This window comes from Protopterus annectens, chromosome 1.part2 (genome assembly GCF_019279795.1).
Source record: "Protopterus annectens isolate FY-2018-M chromosome 1.part2, PAN1.0, whole genome shotgun sequence".
NCBI classification, from domain to species: Eukaryota; Metazoa; Chordata; order Ceratodontiformes; family Protopteridae; genus Protopterus; species Protopterus annectens.
In genome coordinates, this window is record NC_056727.1 from 149,382,204 (window position 1) to 149,397,764 (window position 15,561).

Here is a 15,561-nt window from a genome sequence, read left to right on the forward strand (position 1 = left end):
CCTGGCAGATAAGATCAGTGCTAACTTTACCCCCTGTCACCCATGAAAGAGCACATTTCTATAATGGAAGACTGCAAAGTTGCTGTCATCATGGCTGCACAGGTAAAAAACACTCTCCAAAGCCAGTATCACAGCATCCATGGGACCAGATAACTTCCCAGGCTGTGTTCTACACAAACTACAGAACGAACAGGCACCACACCAATGTACCATGTTCAGTTATAGCCTCACCTCAGGCTTTGTGCCTGCTGAATGGTGCACAGTGATGGTTATCCCACTACACAAGGGTGGAGACACCACGGACCCCAGGAACTAGCACCCCATTAGCCTGATGAGCCTGCTCTGCAAGGCCATGGAATGTATCATCATACAACTTATAAGAAAATACATTGGTAATCTCCAAACTCTGGACCACAACCATGTTGGGTTTGTAAAATGCAGATCATGTCTCCTAAACCTGATAGACGACATTGAAGCAGTCACCAGGACCGTAGACAAGGGTAAGGTGGTTCGCACAGCCTATGTAGATCTTGTCACAGCTTTCAACACCATCCCCCATTCTGGAATTATAGATAAACCCACTAAACTAGGTATAAATTGCTATGTCACAAGATGGGTTGCCAACTGGCTCACTGACAGAACACACACTGTGAAAGTAGCAGACTCCAAGTATGACTTTGGACCAGTGACGAGTGCAGTACCACAGTGACGAGTGCAGTACCACAGTGACGAGTGCAGTACCACAGGGCTCAGTCCTGGGTCCTGTCCTGTTTTGTATCTACTTCCCTGAAGTAAACTTTAACATGGAAGGTCTGTGGCTAATTAAGTTTCCAGATGACTGCAAACTAGGAGCCATAACTGTAAATACTAAAGATGTGGACATCCTACAAATGGGCCTCATTGAAACAGATGCCTGGTGTCACAGCCATGGCCACAAGCTCAATACCAATAAGTGCATTGTCATCCCCTTTGGCAAAAACTCTGTAGCCATGAACTACAACATAGGCTGCAGTATACTAAAAACTGAAAGTGTGATAAGAGACCTTGGGTCACAGGTGGACAGTGGACACACCTGTGATAATCACATCCCCACAGTAGTCAGGAAATCCTTCTACGTGGCACACCTCATCACAAAAGGTGTCTCATGCAGAATAGAAGAGGACATTGTTCCCCTCTACTCATCACTCACTAAATCCATAATAGAGTACAATGCCCCTTTTGCTATGTAGCTCACAAGACATCTACAACAACTGGAAAGCCTGCAGAAATACCTCACAAAGAGCATTAGCAGCCTGAAATACATGCCATACACAGACCGTCTCAAAATGCTCCAGCTGTACCCTCTCGCATATCTCCTACTCAGAGGTGATATCTGCCTAACATACAAAGCTATGTCAAACACAGAGCTGTTGAACATGCTCCATGTAAAACACTCACAATCCCTCTGATCTTTGGCCCCAAAACCCAGAGTGAAATACAAAAGGAAGGGGTGTATCCATTTACCTTATGAATACCCACACCTTCAGGTTAGTGGCACAGCATGAGGCCTTGGAGACAATGCAAGTGCAGCTAACACTGGGCAAAGCTGCTTATCAGATTGTAGCCTGCTACAGATCACCTACCTTGTTTCAGGAACCTCACTCAGTATTCCTGAGAACAGTGGAAAATATAAAGGTCCTATCAAACACCATTATATGAGAAGATTACATCTACCCAAACACTGAGTGGGAGAATTACTCATGTACAACGTCCTTTGCCCAATGTTTCCTAGAGTTTAAAAACTCAAACTCCCTGGAACAGCTGGTCACCACGCCCACTAGAGGTGACAACATACTGGACCTGATCATCAGCAACATGGGGTACCAGTGTTCCACAACAGAGATAAACCCCTCGCTGGTAATATCAGATCATAAAGTAATCACACTGGACATGCACATCCCACCCCCCAAGTCAAGGAAACCACTGTGAAGACATTTTCAAAAGCAAACTGCACACTTCCCAAGACCAAAGTGGAAAGTTCCAAAGCCCCCTTGCTATAGGACAATGCTATACAATCTGCCGAATCATTTACAAGTGCATTCTATTAGCATCTAAAGGGATGCATGGATCAAGAAATCCCAAATAAAACCAAGATGCACTCCTCCAAATATAACAAACCAATCTGGTGGTCGTCGCCCATAAATAAGCTAAACAACAGAAGAAGGAAACGAACACATGATAGAGCAAACTTCACAAAAGGAAAGGCATCACTGATCATTATTAGGAAGAAACAATGATCGCTCATAAAATAATCCAAGGCCAGTTTCTAAAGACAAATTGCCAAGGAATGTAAGAATAACAACCACAAAGCTTTCGTTAGCTATACCAAACATTTAGGTGGCAACTCTCAATTATGCTGTCAGCTAATGCAAAATGGCAAAAAATTCACTGAACCAACTTACACTGCCCACATCCTGGGGGATAAGTTCAGTGCAAACCCCCCATCACCCCCAAAAGGGTCTGTGTCCATCCCAGAAGAATGCAGAGCCCCAGACTTCATGGACATGCAGGTAAAAACAGCCCTCTCCAAAGCTAAGAACACAGCATCAATGGGACTGGATGGTGTCCCAGGCTGTGACTTACACCAGCCCCAAAAGGAACTAAACCCTCACCTACATTCACTGTCCAGACGCAACCTTACTACAGGCTATGTACCCAAAGAATGACATACAGCAACAGTCATCCAGCTCCACAAAGGGGGTACCACAACAGAACCAGGAAACCATTGCCCTATAGGCCTACTCAGCCTGGTCTGCAAAGCTATGGAGCAAATTATCATGGAACCCATAAAGAGAGACATTGAGGACCTCCAGAAACTGGCCTCTATCCAACTTGGTTTGTTAAAGGCAGATCCTGCCTCCTAAACCTAGTTGACTTATTTGAAACAGTTACCAAGGACATAGATGGAGGTGAAAGTAGTCCACACAGCCCACCTGGACCTCATTAAGGCCTTTTGACACCATTCCCACTCTGGCATCATGGACAAGCTTACCAGCTTGAACATTAACAGCTATGTCACAGGATGGGTGGCCAACTGGCTCACAGATCAAACACACATGTTCAGAGTTGTGGGTGCCATGTCTGACTCTAAACCAGTCACAAATGGCATCCCACAGGTCTTGGTCCTGGGACCCCACCTGTTCAGTAGATACTGCAAAGAGGTACAGGCAAGCATGGGGGGAGTATGGCTGAACAAGTTTTCAGATGACTGCTAACTGTGGTCCATAATTGATTCTATGGCTGACACAGATATCCTCCAGAAGGGTCTTACAGAGACAGATACCTGGTGTCAAAGCAATGCCCTCAAGCAGAATGCCAAAGAATGCATAGTCATCCCCTTTGGATAAAACAAAGTGCACACAAATTACCACATAGGTGGTAATCCAATATGTACTGTGAATGTAATTACGGCCCTGAGGACTCAGGTAGATAGTAAACTCTCCTTTGATGATCACATTGTCAAAGTGTTTAGAAATTCCTTCTATGTAGCCCACCTAATGTCACCTAATGTAACCCACTTTGTCTAGTCTGATGATGTCACCATCCTACAAATATACCTGTGGAAAGAAGAACTCCCAGTAATGTGTATAGTGCGTTGTGTAAATGCGTACTGCTCTAGTATTATAAAGTAGTTAGGTAGGGGTTTGAATCTTGCACTTAACTGTATGAGAGTGTGTGTATCTCCTTATAGAAGAGCAACCTTTTTGGAGACTACTACAACACCTTAAAAGTGGTATACTTATCTTTGTCAAGTCTGATGATGTCACCATCCTACAAATATACCTGTGGAAAAAAGAATGCCCAATAATGTGTCTAGCATGTCGTGTTAATGCATACTTTTCTAGTATCGTTAAGTAGGGGTTTGAATCCTGCACTTGACAAGTGTATGTGTGTATCTCCTTGTAGAAAAGCAGCCTTTTTGGAGACTACTAAAACACCTTAAAAGTGGTATACTTATCTTTGTCAAGTCTGATGATGTCACCCACCATCCTAAAAATATACCTGTGGAAAAGAGAATGCCTACTAATGTGTATAGCATGTCATGTTAATGTGTACTCCTCTAGTATCCTAAAGTAGTTAGGTAGGGGTTTGAATCCTGCACTTACCAACTATATGTGAGTGTGTGTGTGTGTATCTCTCTCCTTGGAAAAGAGCAACCTTTTTGAAGACTACTGAAACACCTTAAAAGTGGTATACTCATCTTTGTCAAGTCTGACAATGTCACCATCCTACAAATATACCTGTGGAAAGAAGAGTGTCCAGTAATGTGTATAGCATGTTGTGCTAATGTGTACTGCTCTAGTAGCATAACCTAGTTAGGTAGGGGTTTGAATCCTGCACTTTTGTAACTGTGTGTGTGACACAGTTGGTCAATGTGTTGTGGGTTTTGCTTTTGCTACTGTATGACATATCACAATGACAACAGTATGTGCATTGCACGTCAGGTAGCTGTGTGGCAAATACATATACATACATGTGACCTCAATTATTTCATAGGTGGGAACCCTGCTTTCTCCATGAACACATCTGTTATCTTTGCCAGAGGGTGCTGCCACTTTCCAGACCTTAGGTCACATCTGTATGCTTGTGACAAGCCCAGCCACTGTAGTGATCCCTGGCCTAGGTCATCCGTGCCACACACACTCATTACGGTTTCAATTGAATAGTGTGAGTGAAGGTTTATGCCTGAGGTATATTTCAGACCTGTTCAAACGCAGCAAAGTCTGTCAATGATGGCTATTCATTATAGGTGTACAACAACCTTTGTGGATATGCATGCAGACCCCTCATTGCTTATGTGATTCACCGAGGGATTTCAAAATACCTTTGGAAATGTGATTACCAAAGGATAGATGATGTAACACTTGGCTGTATGTACACATCGGTACCTGTTCCACATGTTGGGGGCTACTACCTATGTGGTACTGTGGGGATACTATGTTTTGTAAAGGTGGATGACTATGCTTTAGTTGGCTTATAGCTTTACAGCATTGGTTTGAAAACAGGTATCTGTCTGTATAATACCCTTGTGGAGAATGTGTGTGTCATCTGGAGAATGCATTATAGGCCACAGTATGCATTTCCAGACATGGACGGACATATCCCTACTGTGTTTGCTTGTACCTGAGAGAGCTATATGCCAAACAGGAGTCATCCCAGGAATGGGTGCAGGTGAATAGCACTGGTTACTGGCATAGTATAGTACCTGAAGGATCCAAATGTTACTGTGTGTCCTACATCTGTGTGTCAGTTGTCAAGACATCATCTAACGATTGTTTATGGTCAGGCTGTTGAGGTTATGTATACTACCAGAATGCAAACTAATATCAGATAGTAACAGTATCACCCACAGCACAGTGTCAAACCATGTCATACACACATGTGTACCCAAGTTCCAAAATGTGTGTAGTATAATGCATACTGGCCACCAGTAGAAACTATGGAGTGTTAACACTGTGTAATACAGGGCATGTCACCCTGCCCATGTGTCCACTATGCATGTACATGCAGACAGTTCACCTCCACCATGTTCACAAATGTACACCTGCAAATCTGTGCTGCACACATCCCACACGTACTGTCCACTCTCTAACACATGCTGCCAATACTACACACATCAGCCAAGTGGCACGTGGGCAGACAATACACTATTGGAATTAATACTGGTGTAAACAATACTACATTGACAATCATAGCTTTAATGCATCATGCCTGCTCAGCTACACCTTCAAGGATATCATTACACTTTACTGCTGACAACATGCTAACATTGCTATACTGCTATAAAGTCACCCTGTGAATCAGCACCATGTTAGCTTGTTCCTGCATCAATGTTACAGATGACAGGAGGTGGCACAGGTTTCATCATATGCACAGGGTGTGTTGTTGGTTTGCCAGAGGCCTACATTGAGCCATACAATCGACATGTGTGTGTGTGTGTGTGTGTGTGTGTGTGTGTGTGTGTGTGTGTGTGTGTGTGTGTGTGTGTGCGTGTGTGTCTGTGTGAGGGCCAAGATTAATGGTATGGGGCAATGTTGATGTAATGTGTGCGAGTATGTGTTAGCCCTAGGTGTCTGGTTTATGTGTGTATGTGTGTGCATGCACACAGTTCCACCATGTGGCTGCCATATACGGGGATTTGTGGGACAGACACAGACTACCTGCCAGGCTTTACAGATCACCATCTCTGGCCAGGGATATGGTACTTGTGCCTGGCAGAGGTGCTACTGACAGTATCAGGTACTAAGCCAGACTGGGTACTATCCTCAGAGGTACACATATGTACACTGGACCCAGGTCCCTGCTGGGACTGGCCAGAGCCACGTGCACGTGGTCTTCTAGGATGGTCTATGGACAGCCCACTCCCAACATTGCTGGGGCTGGTACTGGCACTACGGGAGCGGCTGTGATTTGAGGGACATCAGCAGCGACTGCCAGCTGCTGATGTTGCTGGCATACATCCACATCAAAGTCTCAACCATCCCGCACTGTTCTGACACATGGACATGACATTGAGGAGGACGTCTAATGTCTCACCCCAACGTCTATCAGTCACCTCAGTGTAATTACAGATGGCACCTGCTAGGTCACGGAAACTGTCATTTAAAATGGTGTTATGTGCCCTCTGTGCTCTGAGTCCCTGTCTGGTGTACCGTTCCATACATGCCTGTGCCTCCATGACAGCCTGGAACATGCATGAGGTTGTAAGACCTGTGGCATGTCTGCCAGGGGCATGATGACCAGCAGTGCTCTGACGAGAACCCCTGGACATCTGCCTATGTGGTACCGTTCCAGACATCTGGGTATGGCTGCTGTGTCCAGATGCATGTGCCATAGATACCACACTGTCCTGGCCATTGCCGACTGTACACTGTCCCTCAGCTAAGGGCATTGGTGATGATGGATGTATTGGCAGTATGACTGTGTGCATAGATGGGGTGGACACTTGTGTACTGTCGACTGGTGGCCCAATGATAGACCCTGGCAAACATGCCTGTACCTCAACACACCTATCCTCATTATCATTATTTGTGTCAGTGACATCAGGTTCCCTGCTGCAGTGAACCAGCCCAACCTCAGCACCTGTGAGAGGAAGACAGGAAACACACTTTACGACCTGTACATGATGTCAGAACACATGCACACATGTACACATGCACACATGAACACATGAACACATGCACACATGCACACATGAACACATGAACACATGAACACAAGCACACATGCACACATGAACAAATGCACACATGAACACATGTACACATGAACACATGCACAAATGCACACAAATACACTCCTCACTAAAGCAGACACACGCACACACACACACACACACACACACACACACACACACACACACACACATACACACACACACACACACACACACCACCAGCAATCCAGAAAATACTCAATAGCGGTTGATGGTGGGGTACAGTATCACAAGCCAGTCATATCACACATGTCAGCATGTAGGACGTGTGTTGCTCAACAGCATGCAGTGCAAGTTTAGACAGTCCTTGCTAATAACAAGATACATGGCTTTGATGTATGTGTGTTGTTGTTCAGTGATTGGCCTCACCCTGGAACGCAATATGTACATGGACACAACATTGCTGTGCAAGTATTACAAGCTCTTCAATGTGCTGTGCACCATAACTCACAGGTATACATACCATGGCTGGATGTGTATCTGTGTGTCACATAGATATCCATTACTGATTAGAGCGTCTGTGTCTTTGACAGATAATTGTGGACACAGGTTTAGCTCATGCATGCTATGTATACACACAGGATGAGTTGTGCGTGTATACCTGATGGAATACCATTGCTCAACATAGCCATTACACAGTAGTTATGGTGAGTGTAGAACATATTGTGGACATGCCAGTGCCAGCCATGACATGGCATGCTACAACAAAACTGCAACATTAAACATCACACATACCCAATGTGTTTTATGTGACCTATACACTCAATAGCATTACAAGACATATATGTGTCACTTTGTGCAAATGGTGATTGCTATGCATATTGTGTATAGGTGCATATGTTTGCACACACACAACATTGAGCTGTATAGCAATGAATGCTATGTGTAGTACTGTGGTTACTGTAACTGGATGGGGTGTAGTACCATGAGCCATCATCATGCAACATCATGTGGTCACTCAAGGCTACTAATGTGTGCCAGACCTGCATCTATCATGCTGTACCTGAACTGCAGTATCATGGCTCCATTCACCATTTCACAGCCAGTTGTTTCATGGGTTTGTAAGTTGCCCAAAAGGAGCATTGCCTAGCATGAATGTGCTGTGTGTTGAAGAGTGTTGCACCGCCCCATGATAGGCTTCTACCCCTCAGGTATATTATGTGTGCTGTGTGGATGACATTTGGGATACTAGAATGTGACCTTACAGCGGGTGTCTGAATACACCATGTGTAGCATATAAACATGTACTGCGTATGACAAAGTTGTGTATGTTGTGTGCATGTGTATTGAATCTGCCTATCCAATGTCCACTACAGTGTAGCCACAATTGTTTGGAATGTTTTGTTTATTGCATGTGTTTGCGGCAGCTACTCACGTTACTGAGATGTGCATAGTCTCACAGCAAACATGCACAACATGCATTATGCGTAAGTGTGTTGCATGTGTACATGGCCTACACCTCAACTATGACATGCACATTTTATTTGCAATATTAAATGTAGAACACACTCACCAGCATGGGTCTGCTGCCTTGCTGTCACACCAGAGGGACCTACAAGGATATGAGACAGTTTGTCAGTGGCAACAACTGTGGCATTGCTACTGTTTGTTTGCAATCTTACAGTAGTACAACGGTTGACAGTCACAGGCCTACAGATCATGTTCCAATTTATCAGTATTGCACAACACCAGGCTCCACATCTTCTAACTACACAGTACACATCTCACATATGCATGATCTATCAATAGAGGTAACAGTAGTTTACTGATATGCCATGTTACCTGCACGCTCCGTGTGAACTTGCTGGGTGGCTCCGGCCTCAATGATGATACATGTCTGCTGTTGTTGTTGTTGGCCAGGAGCCACCAGGCTCAGGAGCAGCTCCTCCACTCTGGTGAGGGGGGGATGGATGGTAACACCACCACCTTTGGCAAGCTGTTGTCTATGGACATCAGACACATGCTGCCGGACATGTCTAAGTAAATCACTGCAGTGATGGCGTACCTGCTCATATGTCCGGTTATGCATGCCTATGTCATTTACCCTACAGACAACATCTTGCCACAGTGCAGTCCGCTCATGCTGGTCCTGGCTGGTTCTTGAGAAAAGCAGTGTGTAGTGCTGAACCAGACTGGTTGCTATGACATCATCCTCAGCAGGACTATAGGTTGGGTTGCGATGGTGAGCCATGAACCCTGGAAGACAATGAAACAATATGTGCAAACAAGTCATGTGGCACACTTAACATTCTACAGTACAGATATCACTGAACTGCCATAAATAGCAACCTATTGTCTGTCAGAGTATACACACTTTCAATACCACATATCAGTGCTCAACTCACAACTGCCTGACAGTGCCTGGCACACTCTATATATTAAACCATGTTCTGCACAGCAACAAAGAGAAACCACTATGTAAGACTATACAACAGTACATGGCACACTCTATGTGACATAATGCACCACCTAGCCACAGGGGGTATATATCAAGCTAATGCATAAAGAAATATGTCATCTATTGCAATGATTGTAAACTCCAGTTACAGTATTACCAGTATACCACACTAGTTGTTGATGGCAAACCCCTGCCTAAAATATGTGCACATTCGTGAATATAGGTGGCATACTGCTGTACTAGACTATACATGTTGCTAGATACGCACTTATATCCTGTAACACACATATGACCGAGGGCATGTTACAAGCATACCCACACACACATTAGACATACATACAAGACACAAAGGTATGTCAACCCAGATGAGCTTTACATGTGTACCATACAGTACTGTGTCAGTACTTACAAAACCTTATGCCTGAGGTATGTAATCTGCAAGGACTACAGGGAACACACAAAACAGTGGTTCCAAGCAATGTGGACATACACCATACTGTGCTGTTTAGGCCTACAGCTTCAGGTAGTACTACAGTTCATACAGGATTTGGATTCACCAGCAGTACCAATCAATAAGCATACATGTACTGCTTTAGCTTCCAATGGCACCCCCCAGTTAACACGAAGGGACTAAGTCAGACCGTATGCTATACTGCTTTTTCTGCCGAGCAATAGCATACACATCTTTTGCTGGGATCAGAGCTAGGACACAAAATACCATGACAGAAACAGTTTCCTACTAAGCTATCCCACATATACACAACTGTGACACATTCACCAACACATTCACCATCACACTCAGTCAACCTCACAAAGCAATTATTGCAACAAGTACATGCGGGTGTGTATTGGTTCATAGGTAGGTAATAGGCTATTGGCCCTAGAGCCTATAGAAGCCTAGCCAGATGGTACCCTGGCCTTTGACACCCAAGTAATTTAATTTCATGTGCCCCTGTCAAGCAGCGCCACAGAGTTGATTCCCAGGGTGTATTTCCTATCTCCCATCCAATCATCAAGATTATTCATGACGAGTGCTACTGAGGAGCTTTGTTTGCTATTGATAGGTAGTTTGTTCCAGAGTATGGGATGTCTCTGAGATAGGAATCTATCCCTCCAGCATGTTCTGTTTATTGAGGTGACAAGGCTTAGGTCCCTAGAGCATGTAGCTCGTAGGGATTGTGATCTGTTTATGTGGAGCATGCCCAACAGCTCTGGGTTTGACATAGCTTTGTATGTTAGGCAGAGGTCACCTCTGGGTAGGCGGTATGCGACACAGTCTAGCTGTGGTTTTGTGAGACAGTCTGCATAGGGCATCTGTTTGAGGCCAGTAATACTCTTTGTGAGGTATGTCTGTGGCCTTTCCAGTTGCTGTAGATGTCTTGTGAGGTACATACCAAAAGGGGCATTGTACTCTATAATGGGTTTTGTGAGTGATGAGTAGAGGGAAACACTTACCTCTTTTTCCCTGGATGACACACCTTTTGTGATGAGGTGTGCCACATAGACAGATTACATGACTAGTGTGGCACTGTGATCATCAAAGGGGAGACTACTTGTCAGAAAAATATGTATTAGTGTGTGTGCTTAATGCTAATTAGAAACTAAATGAGTTAAGACATTTTTCATTCTATTTTATATGCACTATTTTATATACAGCTTAGTTTTATATGAGACTAAAAGATGCTTTTGAAACTACAGTGTGCTTTCTGAAACTTGCAAGATTCCCTCTGACGTAGTAACTGCTAGCACAGCAAAATTCATGTTTATGCCTTTTGGAAATGTACTTGAGAAGCAGGTGATTATCTGCTAGGTCAGGAAGCAATGAATGAACAATGCCATATTCTATAATGTAATGATTTTGAACAATTAGCTCTGTTCAAAGTATGAGAACACGCACAGCTGCAGAAGGAAGAGATAAAACAAAGAACTGTTGGAGAAATGAACTGCAATCTATACTTGCTTTGTGCTCAAATTAGCCATAGTACCTTGAATGGTAACATTGCATATATCTAACCGGTGGTAGCCAAGGCCACGTTGTTTTTCTTAGGAAGTTTCTCACAAAAATTGATAGTACAAGCAGAAATTTACAAAAACAATCACTACAAAATGATGATGTTAAAACTTGTGATTTACTACGTCAGCTTGGTAGGCAATGTCTTATTAGAAAATGTATAAAAATGCTTGCATTTCCTGATTCTAGTCAGACAAACTCTGTATTAGTACGTTTTTGTCTCCTTGCTGCAAGATTAAAGTGCCTTAACCTGCACCTACCATGTATTGATCATTTTTAAAGCATATTTTTCCTTTGACACTACTGTCCACCTGTGTCCCATGGTCTCTTATCACACTTTCGGTGTTAAGTCGACTACCACCTATGTGGTAGTTCATGGGTACAGAGGTTTTAACAAAAGGGATGCCAATGCATTTTCGAAATTGAGCTTTAGACCATGGCTTTGTCACCAGGCATCTGTCACAGTAAATATGACTCTCTCTCTCTCTCTATATATATATATATATATATATATATAGATATATATATATATATATATATATATATATATATATATATATATAGATAGATAGATATATAGATATATATATATATATATATATATATATATATATATATATATCTATATACATATAAACATCCATTGGTGTACATATAGATATACATATAGGCACATATACAGTCCACCTTTCATAGTGGGAATATCAATTATGCGAAGGATGTGAGGTATGCAGTTATGTAATAATATTGCACAGTCTTGTGCAAAATGCATTGAAGGTGTTCTTAGCCCATGTAGCTTAAGCAGGCCTCATTGGCTGCAACACTGCAAACCTAACAAATCACACCCACAGCATTTAACCACCACATGTCATATACAAGCACTGTATGCTGTCTTGTTTGCCACACACTACAACCTACATGCAAATATGCACATAATGTAAATGAAGTGTTATTGAGACATACCTATCCATAATATAGACTACAATAGCAATTCTTACATACTTCATTCCATAGCTACCTAATCAGTAGTGGGGCATTTTCCATCCCACGGGCCTCCTGTATCCATTGGTTCAGTCGGTCCTCCTTGCGTCTCTTCAGGTCTGAGTAGTGGTGTCTGACCTGCTCACCAGTCCGAGGGACACCTATGGCACTGGTGAGATCATGAGCTAGATGGCTCCAGGCTTCTGTTTGCATTGAGTGCCTTGGAACTGGCCCTGCAGGAGTCTCTCCTCATGATTATGGATGAGGAGCCAAACCATTACTTTTGACTCCTCAATGCCTCGACATTGCACTCGAAATCGAGAGCCCTCTCCAACACCAGCCATGCTGACTGCAGATGGGAGCTACAACCAGTTATGGCAAGTATTCCCGCCTATGGAGCTTAAATATGCCTCATTTCCCGCACTTATCTGTTATTGGCCAGTTTTGAAGAAACTCAGCTGAAAGCACACCTGCTTAGCAATGGGTAAACTTCTATTGATATGTATGTGTGTGTTGAAAGTGCATACATATGAAAAGCTGTCATAGTTTAGTGGTTCAGTACTGTGATTATGGTGCACAGTATCCCGGGTTCGAGGCCTGTCATTGCCTTTTATTTTACTACTGGCCAGACCGGCTAGGAGGTGTGGCTGTGTTTAGCAGACTTTGTTCAACTTTGCCCAATGTTGCTCTATGTTGCTCGATGTTGCCCAACTTTGCCCGGCGTTGCGCTAGTTAGCGTGGTGCGCAGCTACGCGCAAAAATGTTCTGTTTGCGCTAGTTGGCGTGATGAGCAGCTCCACGCAAAGCTATTGCGATAGTTAAAGCAGTGCTAAGCTATGAGCAATTATACTGAAATGTGCTTAATACTGATAAACTTTGCTTAGCAGTGCTTCACATTGCTTAAGATACGTTACTTATGCATTCATCAGTATGCATAACCATTTCACTTTTTTATATATATATAAAATTCGTTCACTACTACATAGGCCATTTCAATGCTTTTTACTAAAATTTCAATGATAAATGTCAGGAATTCTTTTCATATACAGATTTCCAACAGAAAATAAAAAGGAGAGTGGTGGGACTCGAACCGGGAATGCCTCCGCTTTGTCCGAAGGTTCTACTACTATGCTATTGCTATTTTGCTTAATTTGCATATATGTTTCTTATTATCCTCTTCGATGTCTTGACTGCTAACTGTAGCTAAGCAATGGGCAAACCCGCGCAAATATGGGCAGCTATATCGGGAATAATAAAAAAAAAAAATAAAAGTTTTACATTTTATAATTGTACTGGGGTTTAGAATGTGGAGGAGTGTAGTCTTGGGTATGTACACATTTGAGCGGACTCGCTCATTTCAGTTGACATTTCCCAATTGGAAGTCTTGCAGGGGCGTGGATTTTTGGACTGCTTGGCAGTCCGACACGCCCCCTGCACTCGTGCATGCTCCTTGTTAGCCTTTGACTTGGGGCAGCGCGCCCTCATTAATATGCATGGCACGCTGCCATCTTACTCTTAGACTGGCGTTTCTGTCTAAGACTACTTTAGTCTTACACGGAGGATTCGTGAATCCTGGGGATTATTTTATTTTTGTATACACATTCAGCTTTGCACGGTCCAGCTAATGAAATGCATTTTGATTAGAATATTGGCATTATTTTCTCTCACTCTTTTTGCACAGGAAACATTTCTGTTACCATGCTATGGTCAAAGTTCCAGGTGAAATTTACTATCATTCTTCAAAAAAAAAAAAAAAAAAAGAAAGATGTACAGGGAAATTGAAATAAACAAGTCCAGATAAAGAGCATTGACATTTTTGCACAAATACCTTTATCACCTCATTCAGCAATTGAAAGCCATATTGGGTTGGCAGACATTTCTCTGTAAAGCAATTACTGAACTTCTACATCAGGAAGAACTTAACACAAAATAAATAAATAAAAACTTCTCGTAAATTCCTTAGACCGCTCAGTATCTATAGAGTTACGTAAATATAATATTTGTATTTAAACAAACAGTTCACCCTTTGAGCATTTTTGCTTAACAGCATCATTGCCCCATCTCCCAATGAAACTCAGTCATTAGATTATATACATTTCTCTGAGAAGTTTTCATTTCATAAATAAAAATACAGCATGCTATAGATCAGCCAATATAAAGAACTGAGGCTGAAATAATGCAATGTCTACATTGCCTACATTTATTCCTTGCATACTATCAATGTCTCTCCTATCACAGCTGAGGATACAGTCATGATTATTTAGTGTTTTAGCACATATTAAATGCCTTAATATCTGCTTCTAAGAAGAATTATTTAAGAAACGAATAAAAGCTTAGTTTTACCTTTTCTGAACAAACCCAGCCTACTGTTTTCTAGACAGACATGGTGAAAACTATAAAGTTATTTATTTCACCAACCATTTTTACTCAGGTTGCTTTAGCCTCCTTTCCCTCCAGCTGAAGCCCAAAAATAGAATTGCCCAGCATGCCTCTGTGAGTTGATTGTTTGGATTTCTACTACTAAAAATAATTACACAGGTAATAAAAACAAAAAATAATGATGATGATGATGATGATAATGATAATAATAATAATAATAATAATAATAATAATAATTTATCTCCTAATGTCACACTGTCCCAAAAGGACTCACAAATGTATTAAAGTAATTAAGCATTTTAACCTAGCAACTATTTGAATATTATATTTTTATTTATTTATTTATGCTACATTTGTTTACCAGGAATATCCAATTGGTCCAGAGACCCATTTTCAGCAGAGGTCCAGGGAGAAAAGATCCAAGCAGAGAAGTTAATAAAAATTACAAAAATAACAGGAGGTGATATTCTTAACAATAATGTAATGGGCTAATTTGCAACATATTACAAAAGTTTCAAAAAGACATAGGGCAGGATT